Source organism: Chiloscyllium plagiosum, unplaced genomic scaffold (assembly GCF_037043375.1).
Source record: "Chiloscyllium plagiosum isolate Xiang-an unplaced genomic scaffold, Cpla_swu_hap1 HiC_scaffold_2, whole genome shotgun sequence".
Lineage (NCBI taxonomy): Eukaryota > Metazoa > Chordata > Chondrichthyes > Orectolobiformes > Hemiscylliidae > Chiloscyllium > Chiloscyllium plagiosum.
This window is the reverse complement of record NW_028270140.1, coordinates 158,335,308-158,350,274: the sequence shown is the minus strand read 5'-3', so window position 1 is coordinate 158,350,274 and position 14,967 is coordinate 158,335,308. Positions and strand designations below refer to the sequence as shown.

Below are 14,967 nucleotides of genomic sequence, written 5' to 3'. Positions count from 1 at the left end.
CTACAAACCATATTGAACCACCTTCAGGACATTTTGCACATACTTTTCGGAGGAGAATTCACCCCCATCAGCTTTTTCTTCAATAGGTCTATCAAAGCGTCGTTCACGAGGTGGTGGTCTTCTGTCTGGCCTCCTTTCACCAGGTTTCCCTTCACCTTGAGACTGCTGCTGCTCAGGCTTCCTGCCAACCCTTCTGACACCTTTTCTCGAGGTCATGGCAGCTTGGGACTCTGGTTTTACATCGCTGGATGTTACGGGCACCTTCCTGTCCTTCTGAGATTCCTTCTTGGGCTGCTGTTTTGACCCGGCCATCTTGTTGTCTTTCTCCTTCTTGTCTTTCTTGATTTCAGCCTTGATCTTGAAACCTATTGTACAGTAGATGACCAGCTTCTGTCGCAACACTACGGATTTCTTACAGAAACTCAGCACCCACGGACCAGTCGAACCAGAAACATTCCTTGTCACAATGGACGTTTCCGCACTCTACACCAGCACCCCCCACAATGATGGCATCGTGGCAACAGCCTCAGTCCTCAACACCAACAACTGCCAATCTCCAAACACCATCCTACAACTCATCCGTTTTATCTTCGATCACCATTGACAATCAGTTCTTCATCCAGACACACGGAACAGCCATTGGGACTAAATTTGCACCCCAATATGCCAACATCTTCATGCACAGGTTCGAACAAGACTTCATCTTTATGCAGGATCTCCAACCAACATTGTACACCAGGTACATTGACGACATTTTCTTCCTCTGGACCCATGGCGAGGAGTCACTGATAAAACTACACAGTGACATCAACAAGTTTCATCCCACCATCAAACTCACCATGGACTACTCTCACCTATCTGTCTCATTCTTGGACACGTGCATCTCCATCAAGGATGGACACCTCAGCACCACCTCTACCGCAAACCCACAGACAACTTCACAATGCTACACTTCTCCAGCTTCCACTCAAAACATATTTAAACAGCCATCCCCTATGGACAAGCCCTACACATACACCGGATCTGCTCAGATGAGGAGGAACGTGACGGGCACCTGCATGTACTCAGGGATGCCCTCATAAAACGGGGTACGATGCTCAACTCATCGACCGCCAGTTCCGACGTGCCACAGGAAGGAACCGTAATTACCTCCCCAGGAGACAGATACGTGCTTCAACCGACAGGGCACCCTTCCTTGTTCAGCACTTCCCAGGAGCTAAAAATCTACGCCATGTTCTTCGCAGCCTACAGCACATTATCAATGAGGATGAGCACCTCACCAACACCTTCCCCACACGTCCACTGCTTGCCTTTAAACAACCGCCAAATCTCAAACAATAAATCTCAAGAAATAAAAACGGAATAGAAACACTGCTCAGGATAGTCTATCGGCCCAGTAACAGGAGCTATAGTGTGGGAGAGAGAATAAACCAGGAGATAGTGAGGGCATGTAACAAAGGCAGTACATTAATCATGGGTGACTTTCATCATCAGGAAGATTGGGATAGTCAGTATGGCAAGGGAAACTACAATGAGGAATTAATCGAATGTTTTCAGGACCGCTTGTGAGTACAATATGATCCAACTAGATTTGGTTGGGGAAATAGCAGATGGAGTTTATTCTGGACAAAAACAAGGTGATGCATTTTGGAAGAACAAATTCAGGTGCGACTTATACAATAAATGACAGAACTCTTAGGAGCATTGATGTACAGAGGGATCCAGGCATACAGGTCCACAGGTTCCTGAAAGTGGCAACACAGGTGGATATGGTGGTCAAGAAGGCATACAGCATGCTTGACTTCATTGGCTGGCGCATCAATTATAAAGGAGAAAGTGAGGTCTGCAGATGCTGGAGATCAAAGTTGAAACTTTATTGCTGGAACAGCACAGCAGGTCAGGCAGCATCCAGGGAACAGGAGATTCGACGTTTCGGGCACAGGCCCTTCTTCAGGAATGAGCAGAGAGTGTTCAGCAGGAGAAGATAAAAGGTAGGGAGGAGGGACTTGGAGGAGGGGCGTTGGAAATGTGATAGGTGGAAAGAGGTCAAGGTGAGGGTGATAGGTCGGAGTAGGGTGGAGGCGGAGAGGTCAAGAAGAAGACTGCAGGTCAGGAAGGCGGTGCCGGGCTGGAAGGATCCGGCTGAGACAAGGTGGGGGGAGGGGGGATGAAGAAACTGGTGAAGTCCAAGTTCATCCCCTGCGGTTGGAGGGTTCCCAGTCGGAAGATAAGACGCTCCTCCTCCGACCGTCGGGTTGTTGTGGTTTGGCGGTGGATGAGTCCAATGACCTGCATATCCTCGGTGGAGTGGGAGGGGGAGTTGAAATGCTGTGCCACAGGTTGGTTGGGTTGGTTCGTCCGGGTGGCCCAGAGGTGCTCCCTGAATCGCTCCGCAAGTAGGCGGCCTGTCTCCCCAATATAGAGGAGGCCACACCGGCTGCAGCGGATGCAGTAGATGATGTGGGTGGAGGTGCAGGTGAATCTGTGGCGGATATGGAAGTTTCCCTTGGGGCCTTGGAGAGAAGTGAGGGGGGAGGTGTGGGTGCAAGTGTTGCACCTCCTGCGGTTGCAAGGGAAGGTGCCGGGAGTGGTGGTTGGGTCGGTGGGGGGTGTGGATCTGACAAGGGAGTCGCGGAGGGAGTGGTCTCTACGGAAAGCTGATAGGGGAGGGGAGGGAAATATATCCTTGGTGCTGGGGTCTGTTTGGAGGTGGCGGAAGTGACGGCGGATGATGCGCTGTACATGGAGATTGGTGGGGTGGTAGGTGAGGACCAGTGGGGTTCTGTCCTGGTGGCGGTTGGAGGGGCGGGGCTCAAGGGCGGAGGAGCGGGAAGTGGAGGAGATGCGGTGGAGGGCACCGTCGACCACGTCGGGGGGGAAATTGCGGTCCTTGAAGAAGGAGGCCATCTGTGTTGTACGTATTTTGAACTGGTCCTCCTGGGAGCAGATGCGGCGGAGACGAAGGAATTGGGAGAATGGGATGGCGTTTTTACAGGGGGCAGGATGGGAGGAGGTGTAGTCCAGGTAGCTGTGGGAGTCGGTAGGTTTGTAGTAGATGTCCGTGTTGATTCGGTCGCCTGAGATAGAAACAGAAAGGTCTAGGAAGGGGAGGGAGGAGTCCGAGACTGTCCAGGTGAATTTGAGGTCGGGGTGGAAGGTGTTGGTGTAGTGGATGAACTGTTTAACCTCCTCGTGGGAGCACGAGGTAGCGCCGATACAGTCATCAATGTAGCGAAGAAAAAGATGGGGGGTGGGGCCAGTGTAGTTGCGGAAGATGGATTGTTCCACATACCCTACGAAGAGGCAGGCATAGCTGGGGCCCATGCGGGTGCCCATGGCTACTCCTTTTGTTTGGAGAAAGTGGGAGGATTGGAAAGAAAAGTTGTTCAGGGTGAGGACCAGTTCGGTCAGTCGAAGGAGGGTGTGTACACCTCCATCCCCCATCACGAAGGACTCAAAGCACTCCGCTTCTTCCTTTCCCGCCGTACCACCCAGTACCCTTCCACCGACACCCTCCTTCGACTGACCGAACTGGTCCTCACCCTGAACAACTTTTCTTTCCAATCCTCCCACTTTCTCCAAACAAAAGGAGTAGCCATGGGCACCCGCATGGGCCCCAGCTATGCCTGCCTCTTCGTAGGGTATGTGGAACAATCCATCTTCCGCAACTACACTGGCCCCACCCCCCATCTTTTTCTTCGCTACATTGATGACTGTATCGGCGCCGCCTCGTGCTCCCACGAGGAGGTTAAACAATTCATCCACTACACCAACACCTTCCACCCCGACCTCAAATTCACCTGGACAGTCTCGGACTCCTCCCTCCCCTTCCTAGACCTTTCTGTTTCTATCTCAGGCGACCGAATCAACACGGACATCTACTACAAACCTACCGACTCCCACAGCTACCTGGACTACACCTCCTCCCATCCTGCCCCCTGTAAAAACGCCATCCCATTCTCCCAATTCCTTCGTCTCCGCCGCATCTGCTCCCAGGAGGACCAGTTCAAAATACGTACAACACAGATGGCCTCCTTCTTCAAGGACCGCAATTTCCCCCCCCGACGTGGTCGACGGTGCCCTCCACCGCATCTCCTCCACTTCCCGCTCCTCCGCCCTTGAGCCCCGCCCCTCCAACCGCCACCAGGACAGAACCCCACTGGTCCTCACCTACCACCCCACCAATCTCCATGTACAGCGCATCATCCGCCGTCACTTCCGCCACCTCCAAACAGACCCCAGCACCAAGGATATATTTCCCTCCCCTCCCCTATCAGCTTTCCGTAGAGACCACTCCCTCCGCGACTCCCTTGTCAGATCCACACCCCCCACCGACCCAACCACCACTCCCGGCACCTTCCCTTGCAACCGCAGGAGGTGCAACACTTGCACCCACACCTCCCCCCTCACTTCTCTCCAAGGCCCCAAGGGAAACTTCCATATCCGCCACAGATTCACCTGCACCTCCACCCACATCATCTACTGCATCCGCTGCAGCCGGTGTGGCCTCCTCTATATTGGGGAGACAGGCCGCCTACTTGCGGAGCGATTCAGGGAGCACCTCTGGGCCACCCGGACGAACCAACCCAACCAACCTGTGGCACAGCATTTCAACTCCCCCTCCCACTCCACCGAGGATATGCAGGTCATTGGACTCATCCACCGCCAAACCACAACAACCCGACGGTCGGAGGAGGAGCGTCTTATCTTCCGACTGGGAACCCTCCAACCGCAGGGGATGAACTTGGACTTCACCAGTTTCTTCATCCCCCCTCCCCCCACCTTGTCTCAGCCGGATCCTTCCAGCCCGGCACCGCCTTCCTGACCTGCAGTCTTCTTCTTGACCTCTCCGCCTCCACCCTACTCCGACCTATCACCCTCACCTTGACCTCTTTCCACCTATCACATTTCCAACGCCCCTCCTCCAAGTCCCTCCTCCCTACCTTTTATCTTCTCCTGCTGAACACTCTCTGCTCATTCCTGAAGAAGGGCCTGTGCCCGAAACGTCGAATCTCCTGTTCCCTGGATGCTGCCTGACCTGCTGTGCTGTTCCAGCAATAAAGTTTCAACAGCATCAATTATAAAAGTTAGCAACAAAAACAAAAGTTGCTGGAAAAGCTCAGCAGGTCTGAAGGCATCTGTGAAGAGAAGTTGAAACTTTATTGCTGGAACAGCACAGCAGGTCAGGCAGCATCCAGGGAACAGGAGATTCAACGTTTCGGGCACAGGCCCTTCTTCAGGAATGAGCAGAGAGTGTTCAGCAGGAGAAGATAAAAGGTAGGGAGGAGGGACTTGGAGGAGGGGCGTTGGAAATGTGATAGGTGGAAAGAGGTCAAGGTGAGGGTGATAGGTCGGAGTAGGATGGAGGCGGAGAGGTCAAGAAGAAGACTGCAGGTCAGGAAGGCGGTGCCGGGCTGGAGGGATTCGGCTGAGACAAGGTGGGGGGAGGGGGGATGAAGAAACTGGTGAAGTCCAAGTTCATCCCCTGTGGTTGGAGGGTTCCCAGTCGGAAGATAAGACGCTCCTCCTCCGACCGTCGCGTTGTTGTGGTTTGGCGGTGGATGAGTCCAATGACCTGCATATCCTCGGTGGAGTGGGAGGGGGAGTTGAAATGCTGTGCTACAGGGTGGTTGGGTTGGTTGGTTGGGTTGGGTGGCCTCTGGGCTTTTCCAGCAACTTCTGTTTTTGTTTCTGATTTACAGCATCCACAGTTCTTTCAGTTTTATAAAAGCTGGCAAGATATGTCACAGCTGTATAAACCTTTGGTTAAGTCACATTCGGAGCATTGTGTACAGTTCTGGTCAACACATTACCAGAACAATGTGGATGCTTTGGAGAGAGTGCGGAGATGTTTCACACAGGGTGTTGCCTGATCTGGAGAGTTTTAGGTATGAGGAGAGGTTGGATAAACTCGGGTTGTTTGCACTGGAAAGATGAAGGCTGAGGTGGAGACCTGTTAGAGGTTTACAAAATTATGGGAAGCATAGACAGGGTGGATAGTCAGAGGCTTTTTCCCAGGGTTGAAAGGCCAACAAGAGGACACAAGTTCAAGGTATGACGGGGAAAGTTTAGGGGAGAAATGTGAGGAAAATGGTCACGTAGAGGGTGGTGGGTGCTTGGAACCCACTGCCATTGGAGGAGGTGGGGCCTGGAACCCACTGGCACTGGAGGAGGTGGGTGCCTGGAAGGCACTGCCATTGGAGGACGTCTGTGCCTGGTACGCACTACCATTGGAGGAGATGGGTGCCTGGAAGGCACTGCCATTGGAGGAGGTGGGGCCTGGAAAGCACTGCCATTGGAGGAGATGGGTGCCTGGAATGCACTGCCATTGGAGGAGGTGGACGCAGATACTTGAGCAATGTTTAAAGTGTATCTTGACAGACATGTGAATGGGAGGTGAACAGAGGGATAGAAACTGCACATGGGCAATAACTTGTGGGTCGAAATAAGGATTAGAAATCAGCGCAGGCTTGATGGGCCAAAGGGCCTGTTCCTGTGCTGTATTGTATTCTATTTTATCCCAGACACACTCCAGAAATTTCCTATGGTTCTGACAGGTGATTCTAATATGGCTCTCCCAATTTATGTTAAAGTGAAAATCCCCCTTTAGCACTACTCTGTCTATACACTTAATTGTAAGGTCCGAGGGAGTGTGCTGCACAAAGAGACCTTGGAGTGCAGGTTCATAGCTCCTTGAAAGTAGAGTTGTAGGTACTTAGGAGAGTGAAGAAGGCGTTTGGTATGCTTTCCTTTATTGGTCCGAGTATTGTATACGGGAGTTGGGAGGTCATGTTGTGGCTGTTATACGACATTGGTTAGGCCACTGTTGGAATATTGTGTGCAATTCTGGTCTTCCTATCAGAAAGATGTTGTCAAAATTGAAAGGGTTCAGAAAAGACTTATTAGGACGTTGCCAGGGTTGGAGAATCTGAGCTACAGGGAGAGGCTGAACAGGCTGGGGCTGTTTTCCCTGGAGTGTCAGAGGCTGAGGGGTGACCTTATAGAGGTTTACAAAATTATGAGGGGCATGGATAGGATAAATAGACAAAGTCTTTTCCCTGGGGTCGGGGAATCCAGAACTAGAGGGCATAGGTTTAGGGTGGGAGGGGCAAGATATAAAAGGGACCTAAGGGGCTACTTTTTCATTCAGAGTATGGTACATGTATGGAATGAGGAAGTGGCGGAGGCTGGTACAATTACAGCATTTAAGAGGCATTTGGATGGGTATATGAATAGGAAGGGTTTGGAGGGATATGGGCCGGGTGCTGGCAGGTGGGACTAGATTGGGTTGGAATATCTGGTCGGCATGGACGGGTTGGACCAAAGGGTCTGTTTCTATGCTGCACATCTCTATGACTCTATGACGTGCCTAATTTCTGCATTTATACACTTCAGAGTGCTGGTAGGAGGTCTGTACACAATACCTATGACAGTTCCAGGTCCTTTAGTATTCCTCAGTTCCATCGATATGACCTCCAGTGAATGCTTTCCCCTCATTATATCCTCATTATATTGTCAAGGAGGTGATGGCCTAGTGGTATTAATTATTAATCCAGAGACCCAGATAATGTTCTGGCGCCCTGGGGTCGAATCTCGGCATGCCCAATGGTGGAATTTGAATCCAAGAACTTTATGGAAATTAGAATCTAACGATATCGATTGTCAGGAAAAAATCCTTCTCGGTCACTAATGTCCTTCAGGGAGGTAAACTCCTGTCCTTACCTGGTCTGGCCTACATGTGACTCCAGACCCACGGCAATGTGGGTGACTCTTAACTCCCCTCAGGGCAATTAGGGATGGGCAATAAATGCCAGTGATGCCCTCATTCTGTTTCTAATCAGTAGGGCTACTCCACTTCCTCACAATTTGGGACAAAGTGAGGACTGCAGATGCTGGACATCAGAGTCGAGTGTGTGATATTGGAAAAGCACAGCACGTCAGGCAGCATCTGAGGAGCAGGAGAAACGTTGATTCTCCTGCTCCTCAGATGCTGCCTGATCTACTGTGCTTTTCCAGCATCATACTCTCTTCCTCACCATTTGCCCTGTCTGTCTGTAAACCTTATAATCATTAGTTCTCAATCCTGATCATCCTGCAGCCACGTCTCAATAATGACTATTATATCATAATCCCCAATTTGAGTTTGTGCCTGCAGCCTATTTGATTTATTCCTTACATTTCATGCATTTGTACATATCCATAGATAACATGATGGAATTTAGCATTCAGTTTGAGAGGGAGGAACTTGGTCTCAAACAGCTGATCTGAACTTAAATCAGGATAATTACAAAGGAATCAGGGCAGAGCTGGCTGAAGGGGACTGGGGAAGGAGTTCGGCAGCAAAAGTGTTTGAGGAATGATGGCAGACTTCTTAAAAATAGTTCATGGCTCAGAGCAAAGACATATCCCTGTGAGGAAGAAGGAGTCTAGAATGGAGAAAAAAACATACAATGTAACAAAGACCGTCACTAATTTTCTTCCTATTTTCTCATTTTTTAGTTGGAACTGTGAGTTGAAATTGAACTTTGAACTTTGAACAATAGCTTGTTTTGAAAAAGACATGAGAACAAATGACAAAGATTTGTGTTGGGAACGAGAAAGATAATGCAGCTATTAGATCACTGTGGACAACCAGCATTGACATGCTCAGGGACTAGCAGCTGGTTGGACATTGAATTGGTCAATCAAGGAGGGACTAGCAGCTGGTTGGACATTGAATTGGTCAATCAAGGAGGGACGAGCAAGCTGGTTGGACATTGAATTGGTCAATCAAGGGGGGACTAGTCCTGGCAAGCCAATCAGGTCAGGCAGCATCCGAGGAGCCGGCGAATCAACCCACAAAGGACCCTTCCACATCCGACAGAGATGCACCTGTACCTCCACCAATGTCATCTAGTATATCCGTTGCACCTGATGTGGTCTCCTCTACATTGGGGAGACTGAACGCCAACTTGCGGATCGTTTCTCTGGGACACCCGCACTAACTAACCCCACTGCCCCATGGCTGAACACTTCAACACCCCCTCCCACTCCACCAGGGACATGCAGGTCTTGGGCCTCCTCCATCGCCAAACCGTTAGCACCCGACACCTGGAGGAAGAACGTCTCATATTCCAACTTGGGACCCTCCAACCACACGGGATCAATGTGGATTTCACCAGTTTCCTCATTTCCCCTCCCCCCACATTATCCCAGTCCCAAGCCTCCAACTCGCACCACCCTCCTGACCTTTCCGTCACCTTTCCCATCTATCCGCTCCACCCTCCTCTCCGACCTATCACCTTCCCCCCCCACCTTCATCTACCAATCACATTCTTGGCTACCTTTGCCCAACCCCAGCCCCCTCCCATTTATCTCTTAACCATATCTATCTGGTTATGAGGGAGTATTTATACTCAAAAAAGGTTGGGCTTTGTTTGCAAATTGCCTTGTAGTTTATCTGCGTTCTGCTAAAATTATATTATTAATAGTAAATTGGTCATTTTTGTTTAAGTTACAAACAAGATGTCCAAGACTTGTTATGCATAAAGTCTGGTTAAGAACAACTAAACAGGTTGGAAGGTCATCCAATGCTTTAATGTTTCATTGCATTGTAAATCTCGTGATAGTGAGGAGGATTGGTTTGCCTTGCTATTCCTGTGTATAAAACTGTTCCCCTTGTTTTTACATATGTCAATGAATTATCTATATATCTGTTCCTCGATTGCCCACTGACTGTTTGGGGTCTATAATACATTACCAGGAATGTAACTTCCTCCTTTTTATTTTCAAGTTCTACCCACAAAGCCTCATTTGAAGACCTCCAAGATATTATCCCTCCTTACTGTAGTAACTGACTCCTTAATTAATATTGCAACATCACCTCCTCAATAAAGCAAATTCAATTCAATTTTTTTACCACCTCCCCTCTCCTGCCTGATGATCCTATACCCTGGAATGTTCCGTTGCTCATCCTGCCTCTCCTTCAACCACATCTCTGTGAGAGCAACATTATCACAATTCCATGTGTCAATCTGTGCTCTTAACCCAAGTCTCTTACCAATAATACTACTAGAATTAAGGTAGAGGCAATCCAGCCTGGCCGTACGCCCTTGAATTGAAATGTTGCCAAACTCTCTCTGTCCTGGGTCTTTTACTGTGTTATCCTGTGGCCCTATTAGACTAAAGCTCTATGTCCCCTCCCTCTGCCAAACTAGTCAAGCTCCTCCCAGAAGCACTAGCACATCACCTGCAAGGATGTAGGTCCCATTCTGCTTCAGGTAAGACCCCACCTTCCACAGAAACAGGCCCAATGATCCCAGAACACTCAAACACTCTCTTCCTGCTCCAACTCTTAAGTCACACGTTCACCAGCCCTATTCTTCTATTTCCGTATTCTCTAGCACACAGCACTGGGACCACCTCAGTAAATGTGCTGATCACATAACTCTCACAACTCTGATACATGTGCCACAGGATTACCTCCAGCTGCTGCTTGCTGTCTGAAACTTGGAGCCGGAGGTGCTGCTACTGGGAGCGTTTCCTGCACACATCGAGGGTTCATGACCTCTCAGACCTGACAGCTCTCACTCAGAAAGATGAACAAAAAATAACTAAAGTGGGAGCGATAAACTATCAAGATGGACAGCAAGGTCTTTTTGGAAGAGTGTAAAGAGAGACAGGGAACCGACAGAAAGTGACAGGCCCAGACAGAATTCCCCAATCGCAGATCCTGTATGGACCAGCTGGCAGGAGCATTCTCTGATATCTTCAACCACCACTTGATATAATCTAAAGTCCCCACCTACTTCAAGTAGACCACCATCATCCTGGTACCAAAGAAAACACATGTAACATGCCACAATGATTGCCGCCTGGTGGCTCTGACCTCCTTAACTGCAAACTGCTTTGAGAGGTTAGTCACCCCTCATATCAACTTTAACCTCCCAGCCTGCCTTACAGTTTGTCTACTGGCACAACAGATCTGTGGCAGACACCATCTCCCAAGCCCTACACTGATCCATGAAACATTTGGATAACAATGATACCTACATCAGGCTCCTTCTAACTGACTGCTGCTCCACCTTCAACTTATAGTCCCAACCAAACTAATCTCCAAACTCAGAAACCTGGGTCTCTGCTGTACCTTCTGCAAGTGGATCCTCAACTTCCTGACCAAAAGATCACAATCAGTGAGGATAGACACCAGCACCTCCTCCACAACGATCCTCAACACCAGCGCCCCACAGGGATGTGCACTCAGCCCCTTGCTGTGCTCCGTGTACATGCACGACTGTGGGGCCTAACTTCAACAGAACGCCATCTGTAAGTGCACTGACGATAGCACCATTGTGGCCAATATCAAACAAGGACGCGACAGAATACAGGAAAATGATAGAATGCTTGGTGGCCTGGAGTAAAGATAACAATCCCTCCCTCAATGTCAGCAAAACTAAAGAGCTGATCATTTCCTTCAGGAAGCAAGGTGGAGGTCATGCCCCTATCTACAACAATGGAGCAGAGATGGAGATGGTCGAGAATGTCAAGTTCCTCGGAGTGATGATCACCAACAATCTGTCCTGGATCACCCACATTGATGAGACAGTCAAGAAAGAGCAACAACATCTCTACTTCCTCAGGAGGCTAAGGAAATTCAGCATGTCCACAATGACCCTCACCAATTTTTATAGGTGCCCCACAGAAAACATTCTATCCGGATGCATCATGGCTTGGTATGGCATCTGCTCTGCCTGGGACTGTAAGGAAGTACACAGAGTTGTGAACACAGCCCAGACCATCACTAAAACCAAGCTTCCTTTCATTGACATCTCTCACTGCCTCAGGAAGGCAGCCAACGTCATCAAAGACCCCTCCCACCCCAGCTCTAACTTCTTCCAACCTCTTCCATTGGGCAGAAGATACAAAAGCTTAAACACATGTATCAACAGATTCAAGAACAGCTTCTTCCCCGCTGTTTATTGGGCTGTTGAATGGGCCTCTCAAATTTCAAATTGAATCTCACTGTTTGTGCACCTTCTCTGCAGCTGTTACATTGTATTCCTCGCTCTGTTCTATCACCCTAATGCACTTTGTACGGTACGATCTACCTGTACTGCACGCAAAACAAAAGTTTCACTGTACCTAGGTACATGTGACAATAATAAATCAAATCAAATCAAAAAAGTGAACATAAGTCCCTTAGAGAATGAAGATGAACAAATAATAATGAGGAATCAGGAAATGGCAGAGGAATTGCATCAGTCTTCATAGTGGAAGACACTAACAGTATTCCAAAATGATAAAATATTCAACGGCCCCAAAGTGGTGAAGGAGTGAGGAAAGGGAGGAAATAAATACAATAACTATTACTGGAGACAGAGTGCTCAGGAAACTAATGGGACTAAAGGCCACTAAGTCCCCAGGATCTGATGGGATACACCCCTGGATCCGAGAGGAATTAGCTACAGAGATAGTGAATGCACTGGGAGTAATCTTCCAGGAATTCTCAGATTCTTGAAAGCTCCCTGAATGTTGGAAACAAAAACAGAAATTGCTGGAAATTCTCAGCAGGTTTGGCAGCATGTGTGTAGAGAAATCAGAGTTAACGTTTCAGGTCCAGTGACCTTTCTTCAGAAACACTGACTTCCCGCATCTGATATCCTTTGGTCTTTTTTATCCAGAGGATTGGAAAATGTTCAATTTCAAAGGTTTATTTAAAAAGGGAAGCAGATGAAAAATAGGTAGCTTAACATCTGTTAGTGGGAAAATGTTAGGAACTATTCTAGAGGATGGAATAGCAGAGCATTGAGAAACACAGACTCTGAGCAAGCAGAGGATCAGCGTGGGTTCACAAAGGAGAAATCACACCTGACACATTTACTGGAATTCTTTACGGAGGTAACTAGCTGGATAAATGAAGGGAGAGCAGTGGATGTAACCGATTTGGATAGGCAACTTAATAAGATGAGAGTGCACGATGTTGGAAGCAGAATATGAATATGGATAGAGGATTGGCTAACTGATAGAAGACAGAGAGTTGGGATAAGGGGGATATTAGATTAGATTCCCTACAATGTGGAAACAGGCCCTTCGGCCCAGCCAGTCCACACCGACCCTCCAAAGAGTAACCCACACAGACCCACTTCCCCTCTGACTAATGCACCTAACACTACGGGCAATTTAGCATGGCCAATTCACCTGACCTGCACATCTTTGGACTGTGGGAGGAAACCGGAGCACCCGGAGGAAACCCACGCAGACACGGGGAGAATGTACAAACACCACACAGTCACCTGAGGCTGGTATCAAATCTGGGACCCTGGTGCTGTGAGACAGCAGGGCTAACCACTGAGCCACTGTGCTGCCCAATTTTCAGAATGGCCATCTGTAACTAGTGGAGTGCCACAAGGATCAGAACAGGAAGCACAATTATTTACAAAATATATGAATGACCTGGATGAAGAATGTGAACGTTCCTCCAGTACTAGCTGTTGACTGTCAATGGGGTAGCACATTGGAAAGTAAGACCCACTGTTCCCAGAGTCAGTACACACACTGAAGCTTATTAACAATATATGGAATTAACCAATTTCCCTGTCTTTTAGATCCAGACCAACAGGAGGCACCAACCAGGTTTCTGCACATAACGTTAATTACTATTTACCACAAAGAAATAGACTGTAGCTACAGTAAAACTATGCTGCACTGCTGGCATATACCTGTACTGGCTAAACGTGCAGCCCCCTTATAAACACCCCCTTACACACTCACAGAAACAAATACAAACAAAAACTGGGTCTTATGGGTGGAGGGAAAGATTGGAAAGACAGGTTATTGATCCCTGTTCACAGGGTCTGTTGAAATGGTTCTTGCCCTGATGAGTATGTTGCTTCTCAGACTTCCTTCCTACTTCCACTTGGAATGCAAAAGGAGTGGAGGTAGTTGCAATTGAAGCTATTTATCGGCATTGGATGATTATTTGGATATAAGTAATGTGCTGGGACATGTGGGAAAGGACAGGAGATTGGCACTAGATAATGGGATTGTTCCAGGCATGATGGGCTGAATGGCCTTCTTCTGCACTGTAACCATACTGAGATTCTGAGGCCAACTAGTCTCAAAGATATTTGGAGTTCAAAGGCTGTAAGGCAGGAACAATCACTATGTCCCTCTGACTGAGTGCTTTTTGTTCAACCATGGGATGTGGGTGTCATGGTCTGGGGTCTGTATTTATCATCCGTCCCTCATTTCCCAGAGGGCAGTTAAGAGTCGCCCATATTGCTGTGGGTCTGGAGTCACATGTAGGCCAGACCAGGTAAGGATGGCAGATTCCCTCCCTAAAGGACATTAGTGAACCAGATGGGTTTTTACAACAGTCATAGAGTCATATGGTTGTGGAAATTAATAATTAATTAATTTTAACTTTTGATTCCAACTGTTTTTGAATTGAATTCATATTTCACCCTCTACCATGGGGTCTCACTCCCCCTTCCCTTCACCATCTCAGCCATTAGCCTGGAGTTCTGGAATATTATCCGACGACATTCCCACCACAGCACTGTCTCCCCTCAGCTGTGTTCTCAGGATGCACTCCCACTGATCTCTCTCCAGCCCCAGCCCCCACCTCCACACTGTGCTCTCCAAGGAGCTGTGGTCCAGCCTGGACTCTCTCTGGGCAAGGGTCTCAGAAACACCACTCAATGCTGAAACAATAAGACCCATACTGCCAGCAGAGGGCAGTCCATACCTTAATGTTTGTTAAGACAGAGATGAGGAGGAATTTCTTCTCTCAGAGGGGAGTGATGTTGAGGAAGTCTTCACCACAGACGGTGGGTCATTAAGTATACTCATATGGAGAAATGAGTAAGGATATAAAGTGATGGGGAAAAGGCAGAAAGTAGAGTTGAGGGTTATACATTTGGCCATGATCTCATTGAATCGAATCTCACACTAAACTCCTGAAGAATATATGTATAATCTGTTTTACAT

The 14,967-nt window shown here is 48.5% G+C and overlaps 1 pseudogene; it reads right to left on the bottom strand.

The window, feature by feature from the left end:
- LOC148152040 (uncharacterized) overlaps positions 1–14,967 on the bottom strand; it is a 42,669-nt pseudogene continuing 27,702 nt past the window's right edge.